At 35.5% G+C, this 12,155-nt stretch overlaps 1 protein-coding gene across 4 annotated transcripts in view; it reads left to right on the forward strand.

The window, feature by feature from the left end:
• The window catches only part of GPR156 (G protein-coupled receptor 156), an 81,974-nt gene that overhangs the window by 11,353 nt on the left and 58,466 nt on the right, over window positions 1-12,155 (forward strand). The gene's annotated exons all lie outside the window — the stretch shown is intronic.

Below are 12,155 nucleotides of genomic sequence, written 5' to 3' on the forward strand. Positions count from 1 at the left end.
TATAGCTGAATAGCAATGTTAGATAAAGTACATTGCAGAGCAAAGAATATTACCATGGATAAAGAAATCATAATGATAAAGTAGTCAATTCATCAAGAAGTCATAACAGTATTTAACATTTATGCACCTAACAGAATTTTAAAATTCATGAAGTAGAAATCATATGACTTCAAGGAGAAATAGACAAACTCATAATTGTAGTCAACATTTTCATTAGCTTTCTCTTAGTAATGGATGTAATAGAAGACAGAAAATAATTAAGGACATAGAAGAAGGAACCTATCAATCAGCTTGACCTCATTGATCTTTGTAGAGCACTATACCCATCAGCAACAAAATATGCATTCCTTTTCATTGTCCATGGAACTTTTATTAAGATAGACCACATTTTTAGACATAGAACAATTCTCAATACATTTAAAAGGATTCAAGTCATACAAAATATGTTCTTGACCACAATGGAATTAATCAAGAAATCAATAACAGAAATCTTCAAATATTTGGAAACTGAACAGTGCACTTCAAAGTAGCTCACAAGTCAAAGAGGAAGTCATATTAGAAACGAGAGATTATTTTGGACTGAATGAAAATGAAAAGTCATGTATCAAAAGCAATAGGTGAAAATTTATAGTGCTAAGAGCTTATAGAAGAAAAGTTTCAAATCAATATCAACTTCCATTCTAAGAAACTAGAACAAAAAAGAGCAAATTAGACCCAAAATAAATAGAAGAAAGGAAGTACTAAATATCAAAGCAGAAATCAATAAAATAGATAACAAAAACAACAACAACCAAAGAATCTGTGAAAATAAATACCGATTGATTGTGAATATCAGTAAAATCAATAAACCTTAGCCAGACTGTTCAGGGTAAAAAGAGGGCAGACACAATTTACTAATAGTATGAGTTAAAGAGATGACAGCACTACAAATTCTACAGATACTATAAGCAGCTTTATGCCAATAATTCTACTAAATTAGATGACATGAACAAATTTCTTAAAAGACGAACTACGAAAGTACTCAAGAAATATTAGAGAATGTGAAAGCCCAGATCTATTAAAGAAAAAGTCTCAGCAAAATGGGAATAAAAGAGAACTTCCTTAATCTGATAATAGGAGTCTATGGAAAACCTGCATTTAATGTTATATTTAACAGTAAAAGACCTAATACTTTCCCCCTAAGATCAAGAAAAGACAAGGATGGTCACTCTCACTAATTCTATTCAACATTGTTGGGAGGTCCTAGTTAGTACAATAAGATAAGAAAAAGAAATGAAAGGCATCCAGTATGGGAAGGAAGAAGTAAAAACTGTATTTGCAAGTCACCTGATTATATAATATTCAATGGAATCTACAAAAGAGCTACTAGAACTAATGAATGAGTTTAGCATTGTTGCAAAATACAATCTCAATATACAAACATCAATTGTGCATATTGATTGTTGAACAATCAAAATTAAAGTAAAAATAAATTTATAATAACATCAAAAAGTATGAAATACTTAGAGATAAAATTTGATTTAAAAATATGCAAGGTATATATACTGAAAACTACAAAACCTTTCTGAGAGAAATTGAGACCTAAATAAATGGAGAGATGTACCTCGTTCATGGGTGCTGTGAACTGAATGTTTGTGTCTACCCCAAATTCATATGTTGAAATCTAGTCTTCCGTGTGATGGTATTTGGAAGTGGCGCCTTTGGGAAGGTTCTCCCAGCATGAATGGGATTAGTGCCCTTATAAGAAGAGACCAGAGAGCTAGGTAGCACTCCTTCCATCATGTGAGTCTACAACAATGATTCAGCCATCTGCAGACTGGGGGTGGACTGTCACCAGAACTCAACCATGCTGGCACCATGACCTAGGACTCCAATCCTCCAGAACTGTGTGAAATAAATTTCCATTGTTTCTAAGCCACCCAGTCTATGTCACTTAATTAAAGCAGCCAAGCTCACTAAGACAATGGGTTAGAAGACTCAGTATTGTTAAGATGCCAATTCTCCCCTAATTGATCTCTAGGTTCCATGCAATCTCAGTCAAAATCCCAGATGACCTTCTTATAGAAATTGATAATCTCATTCTAAAATTCATGGGAAAACGTGCACTATCTAGAAGAGCCAAACAACTTTTTTTTTAAAGAACAAAGAGGACTCTTGATACCTGCTCATTATTTCAAATGGAAGAATAGTTTTATAGGTGTATACATACGTTAAAACTTACCAAATTGACACTTTAAATATGTGCAGTTTATTGTATGTAATTTATACCTTAATAGAGCTGTTTTTAAAAGGCTAATAGGAAAATGAAAGTAAAAAATACAAGAAAAGGAACATAGAACAGGTTGGAAAAAATAAATAACATAATAGAGGTTTTACTCATTTATGTCAGTAACTATCTTAATAAATATACTGTTCCAATTAAAAATAAATGTTATACTAAAGAATAAACATTTAAAAATGATTATTAAAATGTTTTAATTGGTGACAGAGTTTGCCATAGCATTTATCATCTTAGTGCAACCATGCTTTATTGGTGAGTAGCCACAAAGAAATTAGGATGTCTTGAATTATCTAGGGTGTTGTGTACTTAGAAACTAACAGCTCTAAGTACCTTTCCCACATTTTATTTTTATTAAACAGACGTCTTATATTTAATGCAAGAAAACATTTTACCGTTGTGCAATCTGGTGGTTTGAATGTTTACAAGATTTCCAAAAGTAAATTATTGTGAAAGGTTTTCATTCAGGATAAATTGCCAAATATGATGCAAACTGTGCTTCTCTATGATAATTATAATACAAAGGCTTCATTCAATGCAGCATATACAATCATGTAATTTAGTCTAGCACAATTAACTCTACTTTTTGACATTTCCATTGTTTAAAAATATACATAGGAAAAAAACTATATTCTTACAATGCACCTAGAATTTTTTTATTACAGGCTTTTGTTTGTTTCTTTTTTTGTTTTGGATTATTTAAATATATATTCTAATTTAGTGCTTACTTTAGCCAGAATCTCTTGCTGCTTCATTTTTGTAATAACATTTAATTCAGGGATTTTCCATATATTGGCCCTGCTAAGATAGAATATAGCATCTTTCATATGATAGGAACCAACCAGGCAACTTTTCTTTGATTCCCTTTTTACACTTTAGATAAGTAGCGGGAGGAAAAATTCATTTATAGATCATTTCTAGGCAAAATTATAAAATTAATGACCAATGTATTTCTATGTGCATCCTCTTTATTTTGCTAGAAATGGGACTCATGACCTCTTAGGAAGATAAAAGTTGTCATTCTGTATTAAGCAGAATGGCATTCCTGTATTTTTTTTGTTTGTATTGTAAAAAAGACATAATAAACAATTTTGTGATATAAAAAAGAAATATTTGATTAATGAGAACAATATAAAGGAAAACTTAGTTAAAATATTTTAACCCCTTGCTTAAATCAAGTTGTGGTTTGAAATGAGCCTCTTCATTTGGGACGATTGGGGTTTATAGGGAGGAGTCGATGGTTGGCCTGTGAGCCCCCCTCCTGCTTTTGTATGAAAAATACTCTAAATGTATTTGTATATGTTTTTCAGGAGATTGACTATAGTTTCATCATGTCAAAAAAAAAAAATTAAGAATCATGGTTTGAAGAATGAAAAAATTGAGTACTATTCTAAGTGTCTAATTTCTCAATAGTACTTCTCAGAAATTAATTTCTAATGAATGATTCAAATGACTTGGTATATAAATGTTTGCATGAGCCTCAACACAGCAGCTTGGAGTAACAAGTTAAAGGTTGTTTCAAGGGTTTGTGTGCTTTAAACTCTGGCAAAAGCCTTATATTTCCTTTGGCTGGACTGGGCTTCTCATGTTATGGTTTCCAGATCATCAGTTGCAGCGTCACCTGGGAATTTACTAGAAATGAAGATTCTCAGGCCCTGCGGAATCTGGAGGTGGGGGCCAGCAATCAGTGTGTTTCGAGGAACTCTCCAAGTGATTTTGATGGACACCAAAGTGTGATAACCACTAGATTAAACAATACTTAGAAAAGCTATTCCTTACCCACCACTTTCAGACCACGTTTAGGAGTTTGTTAAGAAAGTGGCTGCAGAATGAACAGTCTGATGTTGATAGCTTGTGTTTTTTCATCTTTATCCTCAAAGATGTCTTGGGATGTACAACAATAGTGAACAACAGTTTAGAAAAATTCCATGTCCAACTGAAATTGAGATTTAGAGACACAACATATAAATTCACTTATAAAAATTCTGACCCGGAGGCTTTTCAGGGATGAGCCCCAGTAATTTCAAGGGCCTTGGATCTTCGCTCCCTTTGAGGAATAGAACATTCAGTCTCCTGAACACACCGACCCTCGGGAACTAAGTTCTATTTACCTCTTCCAGCTGTGAGGCACCCTCACAGATGTCCTCTAAAGGAGTACTCAGAATTCCCCTGGCTCCATTTGCAGGAGAGATAAATGAAATCACTCAACCTGTGTTCTGAGTACCTAACAGGACAGAGGTCTCAGCTGTAGCAGCATAAAACTCGAGCTGTCCAAAACTAGCCTCTGAAACCGTCAAATAATCATTCTCTGGTTCTTCTGGTGTCTGCAGCTTGATTTGTCGTGACAACTTACTGTTTTTGCTGATGAGTAATAGCACAGGGCTCTTCACAGCAGTTCTCATTAAAGAAGGGCAGCCAAGTGGAATTCATTCTTGGCTCTTAATAGTTTTCAAATGAGAATTTTATTGCATATTAATGAGCACTAATTAACATTTGTGACTGGTTTTTATGGAAATCATGCATATATAATTTGCATAATAGTACCTAAGTGGTTTTAGGTAACAATGAAACTCTGGGAAGTTGGTGAGAGTTTTAGTAGGTTGCTGGTTTTTTTGTTTTGTTTTGTTTTTTGTGTTTAATTCTCAACTCCAGCCCCTGGCAATAGTGTGGAATATTAACAGGTCTCTAGGATCTATCTGTAAGGCAGTAGTGACTGACGGCCCAGTTCGTGTGGCTGTATTACCTTATCCCAGAGAGTATAGAATGAGTAAGCAAAACATCACGGCAGGGCTCAGAAAGCGGGAGATGCTCCCACTGCATCAGAGGGGGATGGTCCAGCCCTCTGTCGTGAATCAAACCTGCTTCTCCTGAGTTATAGGAGCATCTAGATGGCCCTGAGGATCCTTCCTAGGAGCCTGAGACTCCTATATAATGCTTTCTAATTGTCTCTGAGTCCACTTCAACAAATAGGTGTTGATCGCCTACTACGTACCAGGCACTGTGCTAGGTCCTAGATCAAAACCATGTTGGCTTGTTCTCTGCCGCATCCCTAGCTCTTAGCATAGTGACTAACTAGTGCATAACAGTTGATCGGTCAGTATTTATTGAATTAATGAAAGTGGTCTTTACCATTGGGGATCTACAATTTATTATTCATACAAAACCTGATTTTAAGTGCATTATAAGAACCACTGTCTTCATGTTAGAAGATATATTAATTATTTAGAACTTGGGAAATTTAGTGAAACAAGATTGATAACCTCAGTTATGTGCCCCAAGTCTTCTGTACAGACAATCCTTCTATAGCATGGAAATGAAAGAAGCTGATGTTTTTGGATGATCTAGTAGGTATAGGTTACATTTGCATACATATAATTTAATCACCAACGAAACCTATGAGGTATAGGTAGTATTATGCTCATTTCATGGAGGATGCAGCTAAGAAATGGAGAAGTTAAGTAACTAACAAAGGCCACAGATAGAAAATGATGGAGCTGAGACTTAAGTTCAGCCTTGGCTTTGTCCACAGCAGTGCCACTCATTACACCCAATGGTCCTAGGATTTGTGAAGTGAAGCCCAACTCCAGGTACTGGGATGGAGGGCTGAATTGGCCCAGGGACTCTGGGAGGTGCCCTGTATTCAGTTGACCTACTGTTTATAGTAAACTTAACTATTTACAATACTGTGTTCCAGATCCTGTGGGAGACCCAATCCAATAACCAGTCTGATTCACTATAATTCTGCCAAGCAGCCAGAAAAGTTTAATCACTATAGCAAAGGAAGAAATCAGGTTTAGTAGAAGAAAAGTTACAAGTAATAGGAAGCTAAAAGGTTGTGAACAGCCATCTATAATGTTGAGCCAAAATGTTCTCCAGCTTGTGGGAAGATCACTAACTGTGAGCTGGGAAGCTTAGGAGTGGAGAAGCTTTGGGACACAGGGATCAGGAAAGAATGGTGGTATACTTCAAGAATTTATACAAAGCCCAAGGATCCCAACGCTTTGTTTTAAGACTCACACTAGACTAAGGCAATGAATCAAGTCCACTCTCTTTAGCCCCACTCCCACCCCTCCTACATCCTACGTCTTCCAAGATACACCAGTAATTCCATTCAGCTGTTAAAATCCCCTAAGGGGGATGTGCTTGGAGCAGCCACCTCACCTCCCCCTGCTTTTCCCTCTGGTGAATCAAGAATCCCTGCACGAACTCTGCTCCAGGGTCCTTGGGATGGTTATTCGGACCATATTTTTTAAACTATAGAAGTATGCAGAAACCTTAACTGGAGGTACATTAAAGGGATTTTTTAATCATCTCTCCCTCTTTATAAGGTGAATCTGAGATTCTAAGAAACAGTTTAATTCAGTCCACTTTACATTGTTGGGGAGAAAACGTACAAGTTCCAAAACTTATTCTTTCCCCTTCTACCATGTTCCTTTTGTCCCTTGGACCTCCTCCAATAACTTCTAACTAAACCTTAGTTGTTACCCTATGGCCCTGCCTGCCTCCCCAAGTCCAGGCCTCTGCCCCAGCTATCCCAAATGTGTGAAAGGCCGCCCATAACTTCCTTTAAAGGTCCACTAAAGTAGTACAGGAAGAGTACTGAACTTGGGAGACCAAGATTCCGGTCTCACTGTGTGATCCTGAGCCTCTCAACCTCTGTGGAGCTGTTTCCTGACCCATGAAATGAAGAGATTGGACTTTATAATATCTGAGGTTACTTCTAGCTCCACCATTCTGTGACTTCACCTTCTTTCCCTGACTGAACTATCTCTTCCTATATATGGAATACTTTCCCATGCTAATCTCATGCCGGTGCTCTCTTAGAAAGTATTTACGACTGTGAGCCATCTTCTGTGTTGAGGATCTATGTGGCAGGTGGTCTTAGGAGAGGTTGAATCCGCTCTGCCCTGCTTGCACCTGCCTGCTGCTCCCACAAAAAGCAATGTGTGTTCAGGGACTAGAAGTGAATTTTACTATTAGTATAAGTGACCCATATTCTGGATGTTTGTAAATCTCCTACTGGAACATAACACGAGTTATTCAAAAGTAATTAAAAATGCATTTTACATTCCCTGCTGTTTATAATTATCCATGTATCTGCTGCCTACATTAGCATAGTTAATAGAGAGCTAATACCCCAGACAACACTGGTGCCAGAAAGAACTTTAGTGAACATCTAGAACAGTGCTGTTGGTGATTTGAATAAATACACTTTTACTGCATTTGCATGTGGTTCTGTCTTGTCTCACTTAGTGGGTAACCTAAGGCTGAGGTACTTCAATATTTGCTCACATTGGATAGAAACATTCCTATTACTCCACTTGTCCTTTTTCCTGCTTTTAGTATGAAACATGTAGTGGGACAAAAAATAAAGAGTTAAGGAAATCAAGACAAAAGGGAAATAAGTCATAGGATAATAAAATGAGCCAGAGGTACCTAACACTGCACAGTTGCTATAAGTGAATCACATGTTTGATTCCGAGCTTCTTAGCAGCCAAGAGAGGGAAACATACCATTCATGAGATAAAAATGTTCCAGAAGGTTAACTTTTCCTATATTTGAGAGGAAGAGAAATTATACCATGTGTCCTCATGGAAGAGTCTATTAATACCTACAATGCTAAATTCATTTATTCAGTAGGCATTTATCGAGTGCCTACTGTGTGCCATATATGTTTTAGTGCATTTTGGTATTCTTTTTGATGCTGAAATTATCCTCTTATTGACCAGCCGGGGAGCCAGTCGACTCCTGTATCCTTTTGACATGACTCTGTCATCTCTGATATTTTTTGTTTTCTAGTATGACGGGATGTCCCAGGTTTATGTTGTATTTTTTTCAGCACCATAACTTAAATTGTCCACTTTACTAAAGAAAACTGATTCCTTTTAGTGAAAAGTAGTTTCGAAGATCCCAGTACGGGCACTTGGGAGTGTTTATTGTTACTGGATTGTAATTACTTCCAAGCCTCAGTTAACAGAGTAGGAACTATGAATGTTTTAGAAAAAAATAAATTCTGAGTCTATACTGATATTTGTCATTTAAATTAAAGATTGACAGTTTTTAACATTTTATTTTATATGTATATCTCTTACTTTGAAAATCTTAGTTCCCGATGACATGAATATAATTACTTGTTTGCTTTATCTGATAGATACTTGTATGTGTGTATGTGTATATGTGTGTGTATTTATATATATATATATGTTCCTGTTATTTATATATATAACTGTTCCTGTTATATATATATGTGTGTGTGTATATATATATGTGTATATATATATAACAGGAACAGTTATATATATAAATATATATATATATATATATATATATATATATATATATATATATATATATATATATAACAGGAACAGTTCTCACTCAGGGCAGTTTAAGATTTCTTTGTGGGTATTTTTTGTCCTTAGGATGTATAATCAAGTTACTGTTACTTAAAATAATTCTTCTACATGTGGTTACACTATCAACTTGATATAGTTAGGTTCATTTATCTCAATTTGTTTTTAATTTCTAGAGATTAATTTTCTTCTTTTTGATTTAATTTTGTTTTTAAGTTAAGTAAAATATTTACATGGTTTTAGAGTCAAAACTATAAACATACAGAAGTCTGTTTCCTCCCTGCCACCTCCCCTTGTTCTTTTCCTCCTCGTATAGGTAATGCTTTTATTCTTCCATTGTTTCTTTTTGAAAATAAGCCAATGACCTATACCACTTTCATTTTTCTTACACAAAAGGCAGCATACTATATATGCTTTTATGAATCTTGCTTTTTTAAAAGCAATATGCTCTAGAAATCATAGCAGTACATAGATATTTCCTCATTCTTTTTTAAAAATTGAGATATTCCTTATTTAAAAAACAAAAACAAATATTAGTTATACAAAAGCAGTACAGTGATTTTCTTAAGGAGGAGAGTTCTGATCAGTGGGAGGGATGGTCCGGAATGAATATGCCAAGGTGTTAATCCTTAATCCTGGGTGTTATTTTCTTCCCTGTACTTTTCTGAGTTTTAAAAAATGCCTATCAATTAAAAAACAATTTTAAATACAACTGCATACCTGGGCAACAGGCAAAAACTCTCAGGACTCACTGAAGTATGAACATCTAATAGAATTATATCAAAGAGGGAAAGTTCAGGTGAGGATGTACATGGAAGGGGTCTGTAGGAGCTCGGCCTAGACAGAGACCTCTAAATATTCTGAGTGTTACCTGAAATGTGAGAAATTGCCGAAGAAAGGGGAAGATGTAAATCCTTCCAAAATTTAGTTTGTTTAACTGATCATTGTAAGATGACTTTAATAGAGTCATTTTTTTTTTTTAAATCATCGATACCACTCATTTCCTGTACTAACAGGAGAGAGATTAATGTGGAAAGTTGTCATAATTTTCACTGTAGAACAGCCTTTAAATTTTTAGGCTTATGTGGCCAAACCTGGAATACTAATTTAAAATCGCTTCACTACCCTTCTAGCATTCCCAAGTGCCCTTGCCCGGATCTAACTTTTTTTTCCATTGTCCGTGATACCTTCAAGATGTTAATTTATTTCAAATTATGTCCACTAATTATCGTTTGACTCTCGCCATTGTAATACAAATTCTATAAAGACGGTGCATTCCAGGTGCCTAGAACAGTACCTGTCATATTGTTGGTGCTCAAAGAATAATTATTACGCTGAATATTAGCAGCAACATTGAATTCTGGGGGGAAAGGGACTGTGTAGCCATGGAGTTCTGCATTAATGTGTATACATCATCCCCTTACAGATTCATCATATTACACCATGGCTTTGGAAGCCTTTTATAATTCATCTTTATTGTTGGTAAGCAGGCACCAGCTCAGCTAGCAATGAGAATATTAACCAAGGCAGCTGTGTGTGAAAAATAAAATAGTATAGGTGATGTGGGTATAAAAGAGAATCCAGTATATACATATTTTTCCAATGGGTACATGCGTATGAGTATAACTTTAAAAATAACAAAAACATTTTTTTTTACATTTACCTGCACATTAACATTTCTGGCACCCCTTCTTTGTATAGATACAGATTTGCATCTGGTATCATTTTCCTTCTGCCTGAAGAACTTCCTCTAACCTTTGCATGTCTCTCAAATTTTCTTCGTCTGAACATATTTTTATTCTACCTTCATTTCTGAAAGACATTTTCACTGGGTATTGTATTCTGGCCTACATAATTTCGAATGAGAAATCTGTTTTAAGTCTTACTGTTGTTCTTCTGCAAACAGTCTACATCTCAGATTTTATTTTATCTATGGTTTTTAGTAATTTCATTAGGATGTGCCTTGAAATGTGTGTATGTTTATTCTTCTTTGGGTCGGTTGAGCTTCTTGGATCTGTAGGGTTTATACTTTTCATCAAATCTAAAAATTTTTTTGTCATTTCTTTCGAATATTTTTCCTATTCCCTTCTCGCTCAGAACTCTAGTTACATCTGTGTTAGGCCACTTGCTATTGTTCCATGAGTCATTGAGGCTATATCCACTTTTATCAATAATTTTTCTCTCTGTGCTTTATTTTGGATAATTTCTATTGCTTTGTGTTTGAGCTAACCAATATTGTATTTTTATGGTGTCTAATCTAGTATATCTTTAATTTCAGAATTATTTTTTATCTCTAGAATTCTATTTGGGTCTTTTTTATGTTGTTAATTTTTCTCCTCATTTTGTTCATGTATCTTTGAGCATATTTGTAATAGTTGTTTTAAGGTCCTTGTGTGCTAGTTATATCATCTATGTTATTTCTCTTTATTTTAATTGATTTTTTAAAAAATGTATAGTTATAGGTTATATTTTTGCTTCTTTGCATGCCTGGTAATTTTTTGTTAGATGATAGACATTCCCGATTCTGTTGTTGAGTGCTGGATCTTGCTGTAGTTCTTTAAAGAGCATTGGGTTGTGTTCTGGAAAACAGTTCAATTTTTTGTGGATTAGTCTGGTTTTTTAGAGGCTTTCTTGTAGTGTTATTAGGGCAGTCCAGACTAACTTCTACTCTAGGGTTAATTTAGTTCCTCAACTAAGATATGACATTTTATCCAACATTCTGTATATTATGAGGTCTCTCCACTCTGGCTGGTGGGAACACAAAGTATAAATGCTCCTCAACTCATGGTGGAGTTATGTCCTGATAAACCCATTGTAACTTGAAAACACTATTAAGTCGAAAATCTTGACGTTTCATCTCAAGAGTGATTGCCTTTCTTTTCTTTTTCTCACCAGAAGCAGGAGACACAAACGGGCATTTTATACACATGATGGGATTCAAAAATACAAAACACAGTATCAAAAAAAAAAAAAAAAAAAACCACCGACAACACTGTACAGTGTATTGTTTTTTACCCCTGTGATCATGTAGCTGACTGGGACCTGTGGCTCTCTGCCGCTGCCCAGGATCACCTCATGTCACTGGCCTGAGAAAAGATCAAAATTCAAAATTCAAAGTGTGGTTTTTACTGAATGCCTATCACTTTTGTACCACCGTAATGTCAAAAAATTGTAAGTCAGGGACCATCTATATTCCCAGCCCTGTGTAAGCTCCAGGAATTGTCCAGCTACTGCCTGGCAGTGGTTATTTCTTCCACTACAAGTAGTTTCCTCTCACTCAAGCCTAGGTCGGTATTCAGAAAAAGGCTGACAGGATCCCCTGCAGATTTCTAAAGCACCCTCTCTGTCTGTGTTTACCTCTTCATTACTCTACCTGAAAAATTCTACCTTCCTTGATAGCCTCAAACTTCGATCTATTTTCTTTACTTCAGCAAGACTTGTAGGCTCCGTTTGGGTTTCCCTCCTTGTACTGTGGCCTGGAAACTGTATCCAGGCAGTAAGTGGGGGTCAATTATAGTCATTGG

Source organism: Rousettus aegyptiacus, unplaced genomic scaffold (genome assembly GCF_014176215.1).
Source record: "Rousettus aegyptiacus isolate mRouAeg1 unplaced genomic scaffold, mRouAeg1.p scaffold_m13_p_4, whole genome shotgun sequence".
In the NCBI taxonomy this organism is placed as follows: domain Eukaryota; kingdom Metazoa; phylum Chordata; class Mammalia; order Chiroptera; family Pteropodidae; genus Rousettus; species Rousettus aegyptiacus.